The sequence below is a fragment of the Perognathus longimembris genome, chromosome 12 (assembly GCF_023159225.1).
Source record: "Perognathus longimembris pacificus isolate PPM17 chromosome 12, ASM2315922v1, whole genome shotgun sequence".
NCBI lineage: Eukaryota > Metazoa > Chordata > Mammalia > Rodentia > Heteromyidae > Perognathus > Perognathus longimembris.
This window is the reverse complement of record NC_063172.1, coordinates 43,192,649-43,213,222: the sequence shown is the minus strand read 5'-3', so window position 1 is coordinate 43,213,222 and position 20,574 is coordinate 43,192,649. Positions and strand designations below refer to the sequence as shown.

The window sequence follows — 20,574 nt, the reverse complement described above, 5'->3', positions numbered from 1 at the left end:
GCAGAGCATGTTAATTCAATTGACCCTTATAGTTTATACTCATGTAAGTAATTCTTCAATGTATGTTTCTCATTCAAAACTTTTCGTGGGTTCCAAATTTTCTAAGACCCATTTAACACAGAGTGATGCATTACCATCTTACCAAAATAAAATGCCATAACCAGGAAAAAGGTGTTGATTGATGACAGAAATGCAGAGCATAAAGTCCTTGGATTCTATCACCCTGGGAGGCAAAAATAAAGCTCAATTTTAGGTGATGAGAATGAAATGGACTCTAAAGAGCAAAGTGTGGCTGGAAGGGACATCTAATAAATTGTCTTCCTGCTGTGGACACTGGCCTGGGCACTGAGGATGCAGGAGGAACAAGACAGATTTCTTCCTTATAAGTGAAGACTAAAAGACATGGCAACACACCAACGTATCAGATGGGTGAAGTAAATTAAAAAGGCCAAGGACAAAAAGGTGATACAGCCTTTTAGGAAACTTTCTGAGACTTGGTTCTTGACAAAGAACCATTCAAGCTGAGATCTGTACCATAAGAAGGAACTATCCTCTAAACTTTCAACCTATGAAAACCATCTTTGATGGGAAAAGAGACAAGGGGCAAATTGGAGAGAAATGCTTTAGTCTTAAAATTCAGTGGCTTTCCCCTCTTTTGTGTATCTGAGGCACATTTTCCAATATTAGACTATCAGATTATATGAACAGAATAATGAAACATTGATTCGGCTCTCTCCTCTCTGCTGGAATTTCTTCATAATTAGACCCATACAGATTTACCTGTCTTTTAAGAATCTTTAGAAACATACTGGCACCACAGTTAAATTTCACCATTGCTGGTCTCATGGCTATAATAAAATCTATTTGAGAAATCTTAAGAAAGCATGAGAGAGTTCTGTTTGACAAAATGCTATGTCACAGAGCCTCTTAGGTATTTCTTTCAAAAAATTTTAAGGAAAGGAATAAAGGGAGGATGACGAAGAAAATATGTAAGGATAGGTACAATCTAGAACTGTCTTTCTTCCTAGTCATGAATCACCACGAAGGGATGTGACATTTTAAAATACAGAGCAAAAAACTGATGTGGAGGTGGGCCATCTCTCCCAGTGAGCTTGGGCAGAGCCATTTCAGCCTGTGCAATGTCTTCTATCCAAGCAGACTCACATCAGGCTGCAGAAGCTAGGTGCCTCCTTAGTACAATATTGGTGAGGGTTTCCTAGACTATCTTCATTCCCAGAGTGGCAGAATGGTCAGAGATTGTCCAAGTCATACAAAAGGAACATGGGGAGCAGTTTCAGCTTTCTCTGGTGAGAGGAGGAGCTGGAAGAAGAGCAACTCTATTCACTTTTGCTCAAAGACTGGTCTGGACCCATGTGGCTTACAGAACAAGCCTCCGAGCATACCCAGTGAACTCCAAGGATCAAGAACCAATAAAGAGATTTCTTCTTCCTCATGGAGAAAGATCTTCCCAAAAGGTGGAGTGAGACCTTTTTTGTGAGAAACATGAAAAAGGGAGCTGCCTGGCCATATGAGAGGTACTGGATCTGGATGAGAAAGTGGACCCAGAAGGTTGAAAGATGAGGCTGGATTTGTAATCATCTTTCTGTGGACTGTGTAAAACCTGGCTGAAGTTCTAATTACTGCGCAGATACCATGTCATCATCCTGAGAGCTAAAACATTTGGAATCAAATTTGCTCTGTGTTTAGTCCGACAGAAGGTAAGAAGGCTCAGAGAAAGGAGTACCTAACATGTTCCAACTCAGGATTTATGCCACTCTTGTGCAGATGAATTGGGTGAGCATTGGCTAGAAGAGTCTTTGGGTAGGAGAGGCTATTAGAATAACTTCCTTGTTTCCTGAAGAGATGAATGTGGCCCACACAGAGAAGTGAGTAAAGTATCAAAGTGAGTCAAGTATCAAAACAGTGGTTTTAATATTTGAAATGTGGCTAATCCCCAAAGTCCAGAGTTCAACATCACTAAATGTTAGCAAAGTGGCTATGATGTCTGTCTGATTGTGCCACCTACCATTGAACTGGTGACCAGGGTTGATCAAGGAGTGATGAATCTCTAATAGAATCAAACACAGAGCAGAGAAGGAAAATTACTTCCTAACTGGCTCCGTAGAGAAGGGCCTCATTAACTAATTTGAAAAGTGAGCAAATGGGTAGTATGAAATCATATAAAGTGGATTGCATTAAGAAATATTAAAAAGGCTTCTGGGGACATAGGTAAAGCTTGTTAGGAGACACAGGAAACAATCTCTAACATAATGGGTAGATTTCTAGTAGCTTCCTTCTTTTCTTCTAACAGGCCCCCCAGAATGCCTCCAAAGACAATTTGGCTTTCCTTCAAACTAGACCTTAGCCCCAGGTTTTCAAAGAGCATCTCTCTGAATCTTCTCAGTTCTGATAAGGACGACATTCATTCATGAAATGAATAGCAATGCTCTTGAATTGTAATGGAAACAACTCTAAAACATTGACATGCCACCTGGTTGTTTTTAGTGTCCCAGGCTGAGGCAAAGAAAAACAAATGTGACTCTCAGCAATTAGCTTCTGTGCTCAATAATGTTCAAACTCTTCCCATTCCAATTCCCAGAGCCTCTCAAGAGGCTCCATTGTTACTACCAATGCAGAAGAAAGAGTCAATATTCCAAAAGAGTACCTCAAAAAGACTTCTAAACCTCAGACAACAGAACTTGAGCCCCTGGTAGCATACCCAGCTGCTCTTGGGAATAGACACTGAAGATTCAAACCAGTGAAATTCCTGGCTGTGAAGTTGAAATCCTTTTCAAAGAAAATTCTGGAGTTTTAAAACTGGGATAAACCTTATTTTTCATTCGTTTCCTCCTGAAAAATATCAACAAGTTACTTTTCAATGGAAAACAGAGAGATATGGAGGACTACAAAATCAGGAAGTGACAGTAATACCTGCCAATTTCATACACCCCAATTTACTATTCCCTCCCTCCCTCCCTTTCCTTCCTTCCTTCTTGCTGGGCCTGGGCTTGAACTCAGGGCCTGGGTACTTCTTGAGCTTTTCTTGCTCTAGACTAACACTCTACCACTTGAGTCATGGCCCCACTTCTGGCTTTTTTTTTCTTTTGTGGTTAACTGGAGAGAAGAGTCTCATGGACTTTCATACCTGGATTGGCTGTGCACCAGGATCCTTAGATCTCAGCCTCCCAAGTAGCTAGGATTATGGGCATGAGCCAACAGCACTCAATTTACTGCTTTCTAAATGAGTAAATGAAGCAACCACATAAACATAAACCTTAATCTCAGAGATTAATATAACTATAACACCTGTGTATATACCTTTATAATAACAATTTAAACAAATTTTTAAAATCCTGGATTGAATATATGCAACATTTCTTCTTTAATGAAATTTAAAAGTCTGATAGTAATTTTCATATAATAATAAAGAGTGAAGGAGTGACACTGTCCAAAAAGAAATGTACTCATTACCTGACTAGTAACTGTAATCCCTCTGTATATCACCTTTATAATAACAATAACAATAAAAATAGACTTATACATTATCCACACATTTATATATCAACCAAAGGTGAACACATTTAGGATTACACAATATTAATAGAGCTACTAACTTATTTTATTTTGTTATATCTTATTTTATGGGATTTATTTTACATTTTTAAAATTTTATTTTTTGTGCTGGTGCTGTGGCTTAAACTCACAGCCTTGCTTTCTTGCTTGTTTTTTTCAGCTCAAGGCTTGTGGTCTACCACTTGAGCTATAGCTCCACTTGTCCAACCTTTTCTAGTTATTGGAAGATAAGAGTAACATGGATTTTTCTGCTTGGGCTAGCTACAAATCATAGTCCTCAGTTCTGAGCCTCTTGAGTAGCTAGTATGACAAGTATGAACCACCAGCACCTGTCTTGTTTTACACACACACACACACACACACACACACACACACACACACAAATATATATATATATATATATCTCAGAGTGAGCCCACTTATGTTGACTCTTGGACAGAAAAGCCCTATCAGGCAGCTCCCTGCACCATGAGGCAGAATTCCAGGGGACAGATAACAAGGCCAGCATATCCTTTGTGAGTCAGCCAACCGATACGGTACCAAGAGATCTTAGCTGATGCCATGTTTCTCTACAGTCTGTCTTTCCAACAATCACTTGCAGGTCAGGCAGTCAGGACCAGCCCTGACTGTAGGCTCCTTTGTAAAACAGTACAGAAAACAGAGGAATGGAAGTTATCCCTGTGTTGCCATTTTCCTTTTACAGGTGGAGGCATGGCAAGTACACTTTTCCAGGCTGATGAAGTTACCCTTTAGCATCAGCTCATTGATTTTTGAATCTTACAAAAGCTCTTCTTATTGAGCCTGCACCATGGATTTACACTGCTGTAACTCCTGTCAGACATCATCTCAGCTTTATGAATAAATAAAACTATGCTCTGGGGAAACATTGATTTAAGAGGAAAAAATCAATACCCATCCAGCATGTGATAGAACTGAGCTTTAAGGCTGCTTTTCCTCAAAACACAAAGCAATTCGGAGTGTAAAGTGTACCTTTTGCTTCCTAATAAAAGTGAGAGTATGTGAAAATCAGGTAAATGATTGTTTTCCATAGTCCTCTGAATACGATTCTTACTTTTTTGTTTAAAAGTAGTAGTCTTAGAAAGAAGAAGCGAAAAGGCAATAGATGAAATTATGGTGGCAAAATACAATTAATCTGTGAATTGAGCCTGTGAATATAGGTGGAGTGGCTGTATAATATTCCCCTGTGTGATATTTTTTGTATCATAATAATCACTGAAGTATGTATGTTTACTTAAAGGAAACCATATGGCTATTATCAGCCAAATTGTTGACAATGGTTCTCTCTGGATATTAGAGTAATGGGAAATGTTTTGAAATGGTTTTCTTCCTTGGAAGCTTTAAGTTTTCAACATCTGTAGTAGATGGGTAATATTACTCTTTTAATCCAGAATATGATAAATGTAGAAGATGAGAGCAGAGGAGAGAGAGAGAGAACTGATTGCAAAGTATTTTGTTGACTGCTGGCCCAGATATAGCTAAGATTTAATTATTTATATCCCTGGAAACTCTTTCTTACTGTTCCTGGATTTCTTTTTTCAGGGCACAAGTAGGTTGTTATTAAAATGGACTGGTTTCAAAAATAAAGCTAACAGCTTATGCTGAAATTAACCTCAACTCTGTGAGCCAAAGATCAAATGTGAGACAAAAGCTGGTTAAAGCCATCGTTTCCTCGGCTCTTCAATCACCTTACAACCTAAGCCTATTTTCACAGCGGAGACAGTTGTTGAGTTTTGACATGCCCTGAAGTAACCTTTGATTACAAAGCCACTCCAGAAAGCCTAGCCTCTTGTATAGAATTGGTCTGAATTAAAAATGAATCCCATTCTTTTCTCTTAGCTCCTCAGAGATGCTGTTCATCACTAATTGTGTTAACTGTGACCTCTCCTGGAACACACTTGTTTGTTGATTTGGAATCAGAGCCCATGTCTCCCAGTTGTGTGCTCTCTCTTTCTAAGGGGAATCTGAAACACTGTCAAAGCACAGCCGTGTTAGAAATCCAAAAATGAGTTGGGGCAACTTAAAATTTAAATCCAAAATTAAAATATCCCAGAAGTAGCTATCACTATCACCAAAGTAGGTGTAGATATTGGCTGAATCTGTTCCAAAGCAGAAATGATGCACAATGACAAGTCCCAAAACAATGCTCTCCTTATGTTAGCACTGATAGAAGCAGGAGGAAAGAGCCAGAGTTGCTTCTGGTGACTCTTCTTTAACACACAGATACTAAAAACAAAACAAAGCAAAGCATATTCTTGAAAGAAATACTTATGGGTAGTAAGGACAAAAGCACAGCTTGAGATCTATTACTTTTCATGAATACTCTCTTCTTTATTATGGTGTCAGAAATGCTTCTGCCTAAGGAAAATAGAGCATTCTCTATCTCTAACTGTGTGCCAGGCATTTATTAGATGTGGGTACAAGGATAACATTGGAACCTTGCCTTCAAGCTTAGAATATATATATAGGAAGGTCAAAATGCAAGTGAATAATTGCAACACAGTGTGATTAGAGATACAACTGAGGAGTTGTGGGGGAGCCCAAATGTACCTGGAAAGTCAGGGAAGGCATCTCAGAGGAAAAGGAACTATGATAGGTCTTGAATGATGTACCAGAATTTACTAAGGAAAAAAGGCAAGAACATTTTCCAAAGAGAAAACAGTACTCACAAATAAAGAACAGGTTTCTAAAAGGGCTTGATGTCTTGGAACACCACAAGAAATTCAGTTCTAATGGAGCAGAGAGCTGTAGGAGTAATCATGCAGGAATGGTGCCCAGGGCCTGATGGTCAGGGTGTCGGGAGTCTTTTCTCAAAGTTAAAAAGGCCCATAGAAATGACTGAACAGAAAAATCATGTTATAAATTTGGGAGCAGAGTCCATAGATGGGAAAGTCTGTTGGAAGAGAGAGCTGGCTCCAGACATGGATGTGTATGTAACAGAGGTGAGGAGGGTCAGAATTAACCAAGTGATCAATGGGATGCATAAAGGGAGGTCGGTTACCACACTGAATATCTGTGGCAGTGAGTTATGTGACCTCACTCAACACCGATCACCATTTTGAGTGTTGTTTTTTTTTAATACAGAATCCTGTATTAAAAGGGCAGGAATGAAGGGAGATGAGGAAATGTCAGGACTGCAATTTCTAGATTGAGTTACAGGGATGCCATTAATTGAAGTATTGATTCCAGGAGAAGCAATCATTGGTGAACAGAAGAATGAGGGAGGTATGGGAAGACAGTTTTCCTGTGTATACACATTAAATTTTGAGAGCTACCAGGGTGAGGCATAAAAAAAATTCAACCAGTACGAGGGACGAGGTAACAAACAGTACAAGTAATGTGTCCAATGCCTAATGTATGACACTGTAACCTCTCTGTACATCAGTTTGATAATAAAAATTTGAAAATAAAATAAAATAAAATAAAAATGCAACCAGAATACTAGGGTCAGAAGTTGGCATGGCAAAGAGTGAACTAAAAATTCAGCTTAAGCAAGGGAAGGGGTGAGTAGAAAAATATCTTCAAAGTAAAACTGTAGACATTGGCCACATTAAAAAAGTAACACACAGTGATTTGTAGACAGCAGGGAGGTCTGTGAATACAGTACAGAAGTATCCCATAGCTATGCTAAAATATACAGATCTTCAAGTTAGATCTTAATGACCTCCAAGGTAGAAAATGCTATGCACATCAGGCCAGCACTGAAATGTGCAAGATGAGCTGCTCTAGTGGACCAGAATTGCATTAGAGGAAACAATGAGTAATTCCTAACTTGAGATTCTAAATTGAGTGTTGGGAAATCAGAGGAAGGCCATCTTTGGAGTATGGTTAGCCAAAGATCTTAATGCTCTGATTCTTTAGCTTAAGTTAACTAACAAAAGGTGGGCTACTTTCCAGGATCTGCAGTTATATTTAGAAAGGCTCAGACTTCAAAGGAAAGCCCAAATGACCCTGAAATGGTTTCCTGCTCTCCTAAGAGGAAAGGGTTACTCTAGTAAGAGAAAGGATTTCCCCATAAATAGGAGGAAAGATTTTAATTAAAAGACATGCCCTATTTTACAAGGTGCCTTCTGTGAAGAGATTGGGGAAATCCAGACCAGATGGACTCCTTCGTCTCCAGGCTGTGGAGAGATGGGGTAATGATGTGTAATGGGCATAGGTCAGGCAGACCAGAGCACTTGAGATTTCTAAATCTTTTAAATGCGGTGGATGTGGGCTGGGGATATAGCCTAGTGGCAAGAGTGCCTGCCTCGGATACACGAGGCCCTAGGTTCGATTCCCCAGCACCACATATACAGAAAACGGCCAGAAGCGGCGCTGTGGCTCAAGTGGCAGAGTGCTAGCCTTGAGCGGGAAGAAGCCAGGGACGGTGCTCGGGCCCTGAGTCCAAGGCCCAGGACTGGCCAAAAAAAAAAAAAAAAAAACAAAAAAAAACAAAAAAAAAACAAATAAATGGGGTGGATGTGGCACTTCAAAGTCCATAATTCATTATAAAAATTGATAATCCTGCAGTGATATAATTGCTAAAATCAAATATAGAATGTTTTGTGTTAACATGTTACTTATTGAGGCTGGATGACTTTCGTTTTCAGGGTTTGAGTCTGTCAGCAGAAATGGTTCAAGGTCATTAAGGATGAAACTTTTTAAATAATTGTTAACAGTAAGCATAGCTTTATATTTTTGATGATGGTGGTGGTGAGTGTGTGTGGTGGTGGGTAAATTCTATTAATCTCTTTATCTAGTGCTTGAAGATATCCAATTATTATCCCTATCTCAAGGATAAGGAAAGGTATTGGGCATTTGTCCAGGTTTCTCTGAAGTATCTCTATCACTTGACCCACAGCCCCACTTCCAGCTTTTGGTGGCTAATTGGAGATAAGAGCTCATGGATGTTTCTGTCCAGGTTGGCTTCAAACCATGATCCCCATATGTCAGCCTCCTGAATAGTATCACAGGTGTAAGACACCAGTGCCTGGCTTGGGATGTGCCTTTGAAGAGCATTTATTGTTCCTGAACCCATCCTTTCCATGTCTCTCTGCGTTGTGGGTGCTGTTAGGTGAGCAGCTTTTCTCCATCTTGCTCTTTAGCCATAATGTTCTACTTCACCTTGGGCCCCAGTAGAAGCTGGCTGACATGGGACAGAAAGCTCTGAAACCATGAGCCAATAAGTCTTTCCCCCTTAAACAATCTCTTGCAGTTTGTTACAACAGAGAAACATTAATGCAGAATTTATGGTGAGAGAATCAAGGCCTTAAACTCACAATGGGACTAGCTCATTTCTTGAGGATATTCAGCTTGGCACCTATGTGTCTGCAGACCCAAAACTCAGTATTCCCAAATGAACAACTGACACCTGTACATAAAGTAAAGCTAGAAGTCAGCTGCAGTGAGTAACAATAGATAACAATAGAGATAAATGCATACCTTAAAATCAGCTATTCCCAGGTAGGAAGTTGTGCTCCACTTCTGAAATAAGAATAGGATTCTATGTACTCTGGAAAGGAAGCACAAAAGAAGACATCATTAAAAAGTGTGTGCTGACAATGGAATTTTATGTCTCTATCAGAAAGAATGACATTGCCCCATTTGTAAGAAAATAGAAGGACTTGGAAAAAATTCTACTAAGTGAAGTGAGCCAGACCCAAAGAAACATGGACTCTATGGTCTCCTTCATAGAGAATTAGCACAGGTTTAGGCAAATCACAGCAGAGGATCACAAGAGCCCAATATCTATACCCTTATGAACACATAAGATGATGCTAAGTGAAATGAACTCCATGTTCTGGAAATGGTTGTTATAGCACTGTTGTAACTACTTTCAACATGCTATGTATAACTGTAGCTTCTATTATTGATGATCTTCTTGTATCCCCTTCCTATGGTTGTACCTACACTATCTCTGTATCTTATATGAGTATATTGGAAACCGTGTATTAGAACAAGGAAATTGAAAGGGAATACCAAAATCAAGAGACACAGGGTAAAAAAAAGACAAACAACTACAAAAACAATACTTGCAAAACTGTTTGGTGTAAATGAACTGAACAACTCATGGTGGGGAAAGGGAAAGGGGGGGTGGGAGGGGGAATGAGGGACGAGGTAACAAACAGTAGAAGAAATGTATCCAATGCCTAACATATGAAACTGTAACCTCTCTGTACATCAGTTTGATAACAAAAATTTAAAAAAATGTGTGCTGAATTAAAACTATAAAAATTAGGAGTAAAATTATTAGCTCCCTGTTTACTTATTTATGTTTTGGGTAATAAAGACAGCAACTGACACCACAAACTGTTTAGACTTTAGCATTTTAATACCTCATGAAGACAATATTAGGCAAAAGTTAAATTTTCACAGACCTACATAGTATCCTACATTTTATATATGTGGAAAAATAAGTATGACCACATGAAATATGGGTGTAGTTAGAGATGCTCTTGCTTAATTTTTAGTCATAGCTTCCTTCAATTTCTTTTTTTCAGAGATTCTGACAACAATGAATTATCATTAGTGCCACAACCATAGATCTTAAACATTGACCCTTGAAGATGGGCACTGACTCAAAGCAAGATGGCTACACACCTAAGAACATAATAGCTTTCAGCAAAAATGAGGATGCAACAATGTTGCACAGAACTATCTGGTAAACGTCAGACTCAATCCAGTATGCTCCAATATTTTTAACATGATTCCTTAAGCTTTAAAAGAAAATTACATCACTTACAGAGATCACTTCCTCCAAGAGGAGGTGTGATTGAAGTTATAGAAATGGAATCTCAAGTCTAAAATTCTGCTTTTACAGACTAGTGGCTCTAAAGTAGACATCTTAAAATATGCTATGTGGAAGTCAAGTGTGGCTAGTAAAGAAATGACTCAAAACCTGATCTGAATTTTCTTAGAAGATATAGTCAATAATAAGGCAAGCCAATGCATCCAAATAACTTTTGATTTACTTATTTTTGGTAAAGTTTAAAGAAAAATAAAAATTTTTAAAGAAATGACAAGCAAAGTTTGAAAGAGCAAAGAGAAACAGCAAAGCTGACAATAAGCTAGACCCTTTCGTGGTCAGCAAGACCAGAGTTCCAAACCCATGTGGCTTCAAGCCAATCTATCCTAACCCTTAGACTCTGCCCAGGTAGTCCAAGAGCCCTTGGATGTGAGCACCAAGAGAAAACTGTGGTAGAAGATAAGAGAAAGTTATGCAACAGAAGAGGCAAGGAAATGGTAAAGATCTCATTTGCCAGAAGTGGACCTGTAGCCCGGCACTAGAAACTCCTCTTGGCCTTTGACTGGGAATCTCCCTCCCTCCCGTCCCCCCCTCCCCCGCCAAGCGCTGCTCAGCACCACTGGTCAGCGATAGTGTGGGTTCTGGAAGGTCACCAAACCATCCAGAAAAAACAACACTTATAAAACCAAAGTGGTAAATTTCAAGCTCTAAACAACTCCTTCAGAAACAAACACTTGGGAATGGCACTTGTTAAAAAGTTGAGACATAACAGTGGTGAGACATTGCTGGTGGAGTTCAAAACACTGCTGAGGGCTGGGAATATGGCCTAGTGGCAAGAGTGCTTGCCTCCTATACCTGAAGCCCTAGGTTCGATTCCTCAGCACCACATATATAGAAAATGGCCAGAAGTGGCGCTGTGGCTCAAGTGGCAGAGTGCTAGCTTTGAGCAAAAAGAAGCCAGAGACAGTGCTCAGGCCCTGAGTCCCAGCCCCAGGACTGCAAAAAACAAAACAAACACAAAAACACTGCTGAGTCTGTTCAATAAACAGTCACTGATAAACCTCCATATATGTATAAAGGACACACAAAAGGCAAAGATGGTAAGGCCCAATTTAGGAAACCATGTTCCAAATAAATACAATACAAAGAACACAGTAACAGAAGTCTATACAGGTTTTCAACATGGTACAGAAATATGATGTCTTTGTTCTGAAGGGCCTATATATTCTGCACAATTGCTGGAATAAAACTCAAGCCCCTGATACAGCTTGACAGTCTCCCTGTCATGGCACCTCCCGTATGTCCAACATTGTCACTCACCATCTTTACCTCTATATTGAGCTCTCCATGTCTCTGCTATATTTTGCATTTTTGTGTGTGGTGGAGGGGGTGGAGTGGGATGGATGGGGTCTTGGGGCCTGGACTCAGGCCTGGGTGCTGTTCCTGAGCTGATTTTTGCTCAAGGCTAGTGCTCTACCACCTGGGCCACAGCCCTACTTTCAGCGTTTTGGGGTACTTAATTGGAGATAAGAGTCTTCTTTTCTTGCCTGGGCTGGCTTTAAACCATGATCCTCAGATTCCAGCCTCCTGAGTAGCTAGAATTACAGGTGTGAGCCACCAGTACCTTGCTATATTGCACTTTTAAAGAGAAACTAAGGAATGAGTAGAGAAATGAGTATTTTATATAGGACTTGTAGCTGGCAAGGTCGGTCTTATAATTTACTCCAATCTCTTGCTCAACCTATGGCCATGGTCATCTTCTAAACACTTCCTTTTATTTAGAGTCCAGTAAAGAAATAATCTAAAGACTACTGTAAAACTTGTGTCCTAAAACATACCATTTGGGGCTGGATAATTTTGTTTGAGTGGCTAGCAACCTTCACACTAAGTTGTGACAACTCAAAAATGTCACCATATTTGACAAGTGTCTCCTAAGCAGCAAAATACCCCCTGCCAGGTTTAGAATTGCTAGTCTAAAATGGTGACTTAGTGAAATACAACAATATTTAGGGACTCTCAAAGAGGACACAGATGGAGGAGGAGAGAGGGGTGAGGGGGGGGAGGGAGAGGGAGAGGGGGAGGGGGGAGAGAGAGGATATACGCATGTATTGAATATCTGCTATATACTTGGCCCTGTGGGTGGTCAGTCATCCTACTTAATACCTACAGCACCCTCTGCTTTCCCCCTGGATTAGAGCTTGCACAAAACCTTGATTGGCAATGAGTTAGTGAGCCTGATGATGTGAGAAAACGCAAATTTCTTCAGATTAAACTGAAAATAAAGATTGCTATAATTTCCTGTAGACATTATTAGCTGTCTCCTTATGTACAGGGTACTAAATGCCCAACTTTTTGTCCTTGAGACTAACCAGTATGGCACATTCCCAAGACAAGCACTTCCATTTTGTGATGTCTCAGGATATTTTATCATCATCTTAAAGCTATGTGGTGTTGTCATAACAATAGACCCACATGGGATCAGATATAGATCACATAATAGATATCTCTTTTCACAAAATTATACCTACTTAAGCCTATTTAGCCCAGGGAACTATTACATGCTAATAAGTTACAGCTCTAGCCAGTGTCCCAAAAGAAGATAATGAAACTCCAGATCCCAGAGCAATGTAGATTGGTTAAACCATGACTTAAACTAGTGATCTCCCTTGGGTGCATCTAATGAGACAAGGGATGAGGATTTTTGAATGAATATGATATTGCATATTTTCTCTCCTGATCTCTGAAGGACCTGGTGGGCTTAACACCTCTTAAGTTCAGCATATTCCAAGAATCCCCAAATAGGGAATTCCCTTAGACCTATCTATTCAAAAAAGACCAGAGGGGTTTTTTTTTTTTTTTTTCCTAAGGATTTATACTAGCAGGTAGTTTTATCCGAATTGTCTTTTTCTCGTTCTCTGTTAATATAATCACATTTCCTATTCTATCATCAATCAAATACTTCAAGGAGCATCTCCATGGACCACCACTATTCTACATGGAGTTTTGATACTAAGATAGACAAAATCCCCTGACCTCAGGCAGCTGTCTAGTGGAGGGGAAGACAAATCACTCATCTCACTGAGCAGCTTCAATGTTCATTGAAGAAAACAACTGGAGGCAGTGCGAGGCTATGGGCCCTACACTTGATGGGGGTCACTATGCTGAGTGGGACCTCAGGAAAGGCATTACTAGTTGAATGGAGAACTGTAGGTAGGGAAGCATGTCATGTGCCTATGAAAAGTGTCAGATGTAGAGCCAGAGCAAATCCAGTGTATCTGTGGATACTGGGTACATGCAGACATCCAGGAGAGGCCACAGAGGAAGTTCACTTCTAAGTTGTGACACAAAGAGGAAAATAAGAATCAAATGTTCACCGAGTAAGGATGGAGAAAGAGGTATTTGAGGCACAAAGAAGGAGCATGAAGTGCTCCAGGAGAGGGGAGGGAGGGTTGACAGGACAAGGGAGGTAGTAGCAAGCATGGTGGCCTGAAGGATCCTGCAGCCTTTTACCACCAGAGGTGAGAACAAAGTGTAGCAGGAAGTGGGTTTTAAAGGATTGAGCTTTTGCCAGGTAAGTATAATGAGGAGAGAGAGAAAGGAGCAAAGATCTTCAAGATGAGTACAAAGTAGTGACTGTATAGAGGTATCATGGAATGTAAATTGAATAAGCAGGGAAGGAGAAGTAGAGGGGGTGACAGACAGTAGAAATGGGGAGGGGGTAGTGGATTGTGAGTACAGGGGACAGAAGGACAGTAGTATCAATCAGAAAAATGGCATGGCTGGGGAAAGAGTGCTTTAGATACTTATTACCCAAATTATGGTCACTGGGCCAGCAGCTTTACCTGCAGGACTGAGGACTGGCTAGAAATGCAGATCTCAGAACTGTGAGACTCTGCAAGATTCCTGATGTTTTGTGTACACAATACATCTAGGAAATAACTGTTGTAAGCCCCTACTGCCCCTGAGCCAAGATGGCTTAGTGTCCGTCTACTGGCATGGAAGTCTCAGGCATCCAATGAAAGGTGAACATGAACAGGGTTCAGAGGTTAAGGACCTCCCCTGGGGTTTTTCTCATAGAGTTGGATTCCCAGTGTAAATGATTCGTTTTGTTTTTTTCAGCTATGTAAGGCCTTGCATTCTTATAATGCAGTTAGCAGATTTCAGATTCCATTTACTGCTTTCCTCCCTGTCTGCAGCAAAAAGTGTCCTCACTCCCAGACTATAACCCCTCCCACCACCACATATCTTATTCTTATTTGTCTCCGCAAAGCCCCCGGAGGTCTAGTGTGTTCCATACGGCTTGCAAAATTCCATATGCTATAGATTTACATTGTGAGACACCAAGGCAAAACTGTACTGCCATTTGTGGCTTTTAAAAAACAGCTTGACTTCCCATTTTAATTCATGGTTTGGTATCTCCTTTAAGATGAGTAGATTGTCTTTACTCCTTAAAGATGATTTTATTAAAAAGGAAAAAAAAAAGATTATGCTAAATTACAGAATGAAAGGCTGGGGCTGAGCCTAATCAGAGGCTTTGTCTCCATAGCAGCTTTATTCCTAATAAACAAGGTGTGACATTTCATTAACCCAGACACAACCTCCTATACAAAGATGTACAGAAAGTAGCATAAAATAGCAAATTTAGAATCCTACCCTTCCCTGACCTTCTCTTTTTTTTTTCCTCTTTTTACCCAAACAAACTATGTCAGATGTGTTCTGTGTGCCAGTTTTATCATGATGATGAATACCAGTCAGTTACGAGTTCTCCCTTATTGGTAAACACCAGCTTACACTCCATCTATCCTGGTGTCTTGCACCCTTTGCAAGCATTCTGTGTGATCCACACAACTGTTATATTGCTTCCACAATTAGGAAGAGGAGGCTTAGAAAGGAGAATTAACAGTCGCTAAGTGGTGAAAGCAAGTGTAAACTCAAGTATACCAGGTTCCACAGTGCCACCCACACAAGTGCACCGCTATATCCTAATAGCATGGAATGTATAGTTTTGTCAGCATCTCTGTATATCTGAGCACACATCTGAGTCACCACTAAAATGTGCAAACCAAGGTCCTTTAATTTCATTGTTTGTATTTGAATCAGAAACCTTTGATTAGATACGAACATTTTCTAGATGTGTGGAAATTCTTTTAGCTCTTGCTAAGTTAGAATAAATCCATAAACTGAGCCCTCCTAGTATCATGCTGATAATCAAAGATACATTTATAAGGGGAACAACTAGCCACCCTGGACATGTGAACACTATCTTCAGGAGGTTGGTGGCCTGATTTCCAGGAACCAAACCTCATCTGCTGTAAGGAGAAAATGATGACAATGGCTACTCATCTCACCCCTTTCTCCACTCACACAGTCAAGTCTTTGGTTCTGTAGGTTCAGCAAATGAATGTGCTCACAGAAGAAAGAGAACCAAACTCCAATCTTTGGTCTCATCAGTTCCCTCCCTGACACCACCCAATATTGCATGACTCAAGCTCACCCTCAGCTTCCCGATGGCATGAGGATGACTTGACTGATGGCCTAAGTCTGTGGGCAGGGAGTACTGAGGGTAATTTAACGAGCCTGTCACACACACTCATGGCTGCATACCTCCATATGAGGCCAAGGCATTTGTATATGGGCAGGGTCAGGATCATGGGGCTGCTATTTCTCTTTTTGTTTGGTTTTTGTGCCGGTACTGGTGAACTTAGGGCCTCATGCTTTTGGTTAGTGTTTGTTGTTGTTTTGTTTTTGCTAAAGACTAGCACTCTACTGCTTGCACTACAGCTCCATTTCAAGGTTTTTGCTGATTAACTGGAGATAAGAGTCTCTTGGGGGGCTGGGAATATGGCCTAGTGGCAAGAGTGCTTGCCTCCTACACATGAAGCTCCCGGTTCGATTCCCCAGCACCATATATATGTAAAATGGCCAGAAGGGGCGCTGTGGCTCAGGTGGCAGAGTGCTAGCCTTGAGCTGGAAGAAGCCAGGGACAGTGCTCAGGCCCTGAGTCCAAGGCCCAGGACTGGCCAAAAAAAAAGAGTCTCTTGGATAAAACAAATAATAGATTCTAGTGGGGATGTGGTCAAGGGAATGTGACTATACTGTTGGTTGGAATGTAAACTTGTTCAAGCACTCTGGAAAGCAGTATGGAGGTTCCTCAAAAGACCAAACACAGAGCTCCCCTATGACCCAGCAATCTCACTTCTGGACATATACTCAAAGGATCACAAACAAGGCCAAACTAAAGCTACTAGCATGACCATGTTCATTGCAGCATTATTTACCATAGCTAAAATATGCACCCAACCCAGATGCCCATCAGTAGATGAATGAATAAAGAAAATGTGAGATATATACATACATATATACACACACACACACACACACACACGCACACACACACATACACACAATGGACTTCTATGCTTCCATCAGAAAGAATGACATCTCCCCATTCATAAGGAAATGGAAAGACTTGGAAAAAAAATCATATTAAGTACAGTAAGCCAGACCTGAGAAACATAGGTTCCATGGTTTCCAACAGCTCAACAGGAATGTGCATATGACCATAGAAAAGGATGCTAATCAAAATGAACTCCAAAATATGGAGCAAGAGGTTTTTTTTTGTTGTTGATGTTGTTTTTAATGTACTGTATGAAAATCTTTATTTTCTTTTTTTCCTTTTCCCTTTGGTTTCTCCCCTATAGTCACTGTGTTTAATTCTGGTACCCTGTGTTCTGTATATATGCTTGCCTGATTTGTGTAAACGAAGAGGAATAACAAAATGGAGAAACAGGGGCTGGGAATATGGCCTAGTGGCAAGAGTGCTTGCCTCGTATACAGGAAGACCTGTGTTCAATTCCTCAGTACCACATATATAGAAAATGGCCAGAAGTGGCGCTGTGGCTCAAGTGGCAGAGTGCTAGCCTTGAGAAAAAAAAAAAAAAGAAGAAGAAGAAGAAGAAGAAACCAGGGACAGTGCTCAGGCCCTGAGTTCAAGGCCCAGGTCTGGCAAAAAAACAAACAAACGGAGAAACAAAGGACAAAGGGTGATCCAATGTAGCACAGATAACCACAAGATGCTAGGTTTGAAATGAACTCTGTAACTTGGGGGGAGGAGGAGTCAGGGGGAAGGGAAAGTGGAAGAAAAGTAAGGGAGGGGGTAACAATTTTCGATAAGAAATGTACTCATTACCTTCTTATGCAACTGTAACCCTTCTGTAATCACCTTTACAACAAAAGAATTTTTTTAAGGAGTTTCTTGGATGTATCTACCCGGGCTGAATTCACATTTCAATTCTAAGATCTCAGCCTCCAGAATAGCTGAGAATCATTAGTGTTCAGCCCGATATTTTTTTTGAAGTGAGGCCAAAGTAAATCAAACAACAAAAGCAGCCTCACAAATCTATCAGCCCCCTACTCCTATCTATTAAATGTAAACAAAAATTGTTTTTTGTAAAAATTACATGACAACCTTTTAGTTCTCCAGATTTAAAAAATAACAAAAGCTTCATGAAAATAAATAGCCTAGGGCCCATGCTAAACACATACCCATTTTTTTAAAAAATGTGCTCTATCTGAATGAACATTTGTCAGTCAATATTTATTACTGCTTCAATATTTATTACTGTCTCTATACACATTTCTCTGCCATAGGTTGCCAAGTCTGATAAAGCAGGGACCAAATTGATTTAGTTCTTTTTGTAAAGCATGTGCAGCTAGCTGTTATGCATAATTAGGCACCTAAACGGGTTTTGATGGAGTTGATTATGAAGAATGAGAAGAGCTAATATCATGGTAGAAATGTTTGGTGAAACTCTCCTGCATTTTCTGAAATGTCAGATGGTTTCACATTCAAAGAATTTATAGTTAGTTAACAGAAGTTGAGCACAGAGATTGTACAAAACCTGCTAAACAACTTAATGGTCTATGGGCCAGCAACATCACCCGGGATCTTGGTAGAAAGCCAAATCCCAGACCCCAAACCCGATCTGCTGAACCAGAATATACAATTTTCTTTATTCCCAGGTAATTTCTATGCACATTCAAGTCTGAGATACACTGATTTGAGAAGTTTCAAACGTTCAATAAGAGCCATCAAGTTAATTTGTCAGTTGAGAAAGTATCAGGCCCAGTCAATTGAGTGACTTATTAGAAGGCTTACCATACCCTGACTGGGGATTTGTACCTCCAGATTGCAATATTTTCTCCTTTTTGTTCCTTCAGGAGAATTCCTGCTTATATTACTCTTTAGTGATACTATAAAAATTAAACTGCAAACAACAATCTACGTTCTATAAGGATGTGATGCCTTTTTTAGAAAAGTATTAATTGAACTGGGCATGAAGAAATTGGTTCTAATTTCATCTATCACTGTTTTCTTTTCTGCATATTTAGAAATCAGAAAGGAGTGTGTTGGATATAAAAAAATGCACCACACTGATGAAGATAGTGGCTTGTATACAAAAGAGTGATTGAGTCAATAATTCAAAATTCTGGAGTAAAGACGTGAAAAAAATCAAGTTATGCTAAAAAGCAAAACACATCAGTTGGGTAGAGACAAATACAGACCTATCTATACTTTACAAGTTCTTAAACCTTGCCAGATCAAATCACTGACCTGAGAGGGCATTGAGATCTTGTTCATTTCACTTACTCAGGATTTTATGATTCATACTCTGGATGCTAATAAACTGTGAACTCTGCTGGGGCTGTAATGTCTTCTCCTTTCCCACTTACGTGATTCAGAGCCATACTCTCACATTTAGGCAGACTTTCTGACCTCTTCAGTTAGAATCTACTATTTTGCTCTTATGCGTTAAACAAAATTCAAAGCTAGTTCTTTAGACCATACTCATTTTATTTTATTATTTGTTTGCTCATGTTTATTATTATTTTTTTTTATTTATTTTTTTTTTGCCAGTCCTGGGCCTTGGACTCAGGGCCTGAGCACTGTCCCTGGCTTCTTTTTGCTCAAGGCTAGCACTCTGCCACTTGAGCCACAGCGCCACTTCTGGCCGTTTTCTGTATATGTGGTGCTGGGGAATCGAACCGAGGGCTTCATGTATACGAGGCAAGCACTCTTGCCATTAGGCCATATCCCCAGCCCCCATGTTTATTATTTTTAAGTGATTCTACAAAAGGGTTTCAATCAATGTGTCAGTTTCTGAGTACAATGCATCATGATCAATGTCACTCCTGTCATTCTCCCAACCTCACCCATCCCAAGTTACACAGGTCATTTAGATTAATGGAATCTTCTGGTCTTCCTAATAATAATTTTAAGTTTTCTAGTCGCAAGCATCCAGCTACAGTTTCTCAATCTATCAGAGTCTGAATCACCCTTTCTACACACACACACACACACACACACGCGCGCGCGTGCGAGAGCATGCACATGCCCCATTGGTATGGTGAAGGGAAGGTCCTGCTCATGAGGGAGATGGAAAAGAAGGTAAAGGGGGCACAAGAGTCTGCATTTTCCTTACATGGATCTCTCATTCCCACAGAGATAAAAAGAAATGAAGTAAATAGTAAGAGAAACCAGAAAAGGTGAGGACGACAAAGGTTGCTTCTTCTGGACTCTTTTTCCCAGTTTCCCTTCTGCAAGCTGGTGAGAAAGTCAGGTATGTGTGACAAGGTAGAACCTGCAAAAGGGAAGGAGACAGTGGTTTCAAGAGGCAGGACCAAGAAACATGCCCACTGTCTCTGCTGCTGAAGTTTTCTTAATCTAGGCTCCAGTAGACACTGTCAGCAGCTGCAGAAAGAACAAATCCACCCTGCTCTTCCTAAAGCCTCCAAGCCTCATGTCTTGTGCTCATTCTGTTACATTCCCTCCACAGCAAACAATCATTCTTCCCACAGTACCCTCTGCTGCTTCTCCAGCATCTCCAGATTCACTCATAAGAGTCCAATCAGAGCTCAAAGAGCAACACCTTGAAGCTAAAACCACTGTTGTTGGATTTTGGTATTACCATTCCTACCTGTCCCTTGGCAATCATAACCACATGAATAGAACTGGATCAAATAAAATCCTGACCTTAAAAATATTTCTCCTTATGGGATCATTCACAGTACACTCAACAAACCACTTAATACAGGAGAAAACAATATCTGCTTGTTTACTTACTTCTAGTTTCTGGGTTCAAATCATTCAACTGTATGTGATTTCTCATGTTCCATGCACTTGAGACAAAGTAGTTTAAACTTTTGATTTGTTTAAAGTTTATGTAGCTTAAAAATTTCAATTTGTTTAATTAAAT

At 40.1% G+C, this 20,574-nt stretch overlaps 1 protein-coding gene across 1 annotated transcript in view; it reads right to left on the bottom strand.

Moving 5' to 3' along the window:
- The window catches only part of Pag1 (phosphoprotein membrane anchor with glycosphingolipid microdomains 1), a 100,881-nt gene extending 91,791 nt beyond the window's left edge, over nucleotides 1–9,090 (bottom strand). The window contains exon 1 of the mRNA XM_048358349.1: nucleotides 9,016–9,090. The gene's annotated coding sequence lies outside the window, so the exon portion shown is untranslated. The remainder of the gene's footprint in view (nucleotides 1–9,015) is intronic.
- Between the last annotated feature and the right edge of the window lie 11,484 nt (nucleotides 9,091–20,574).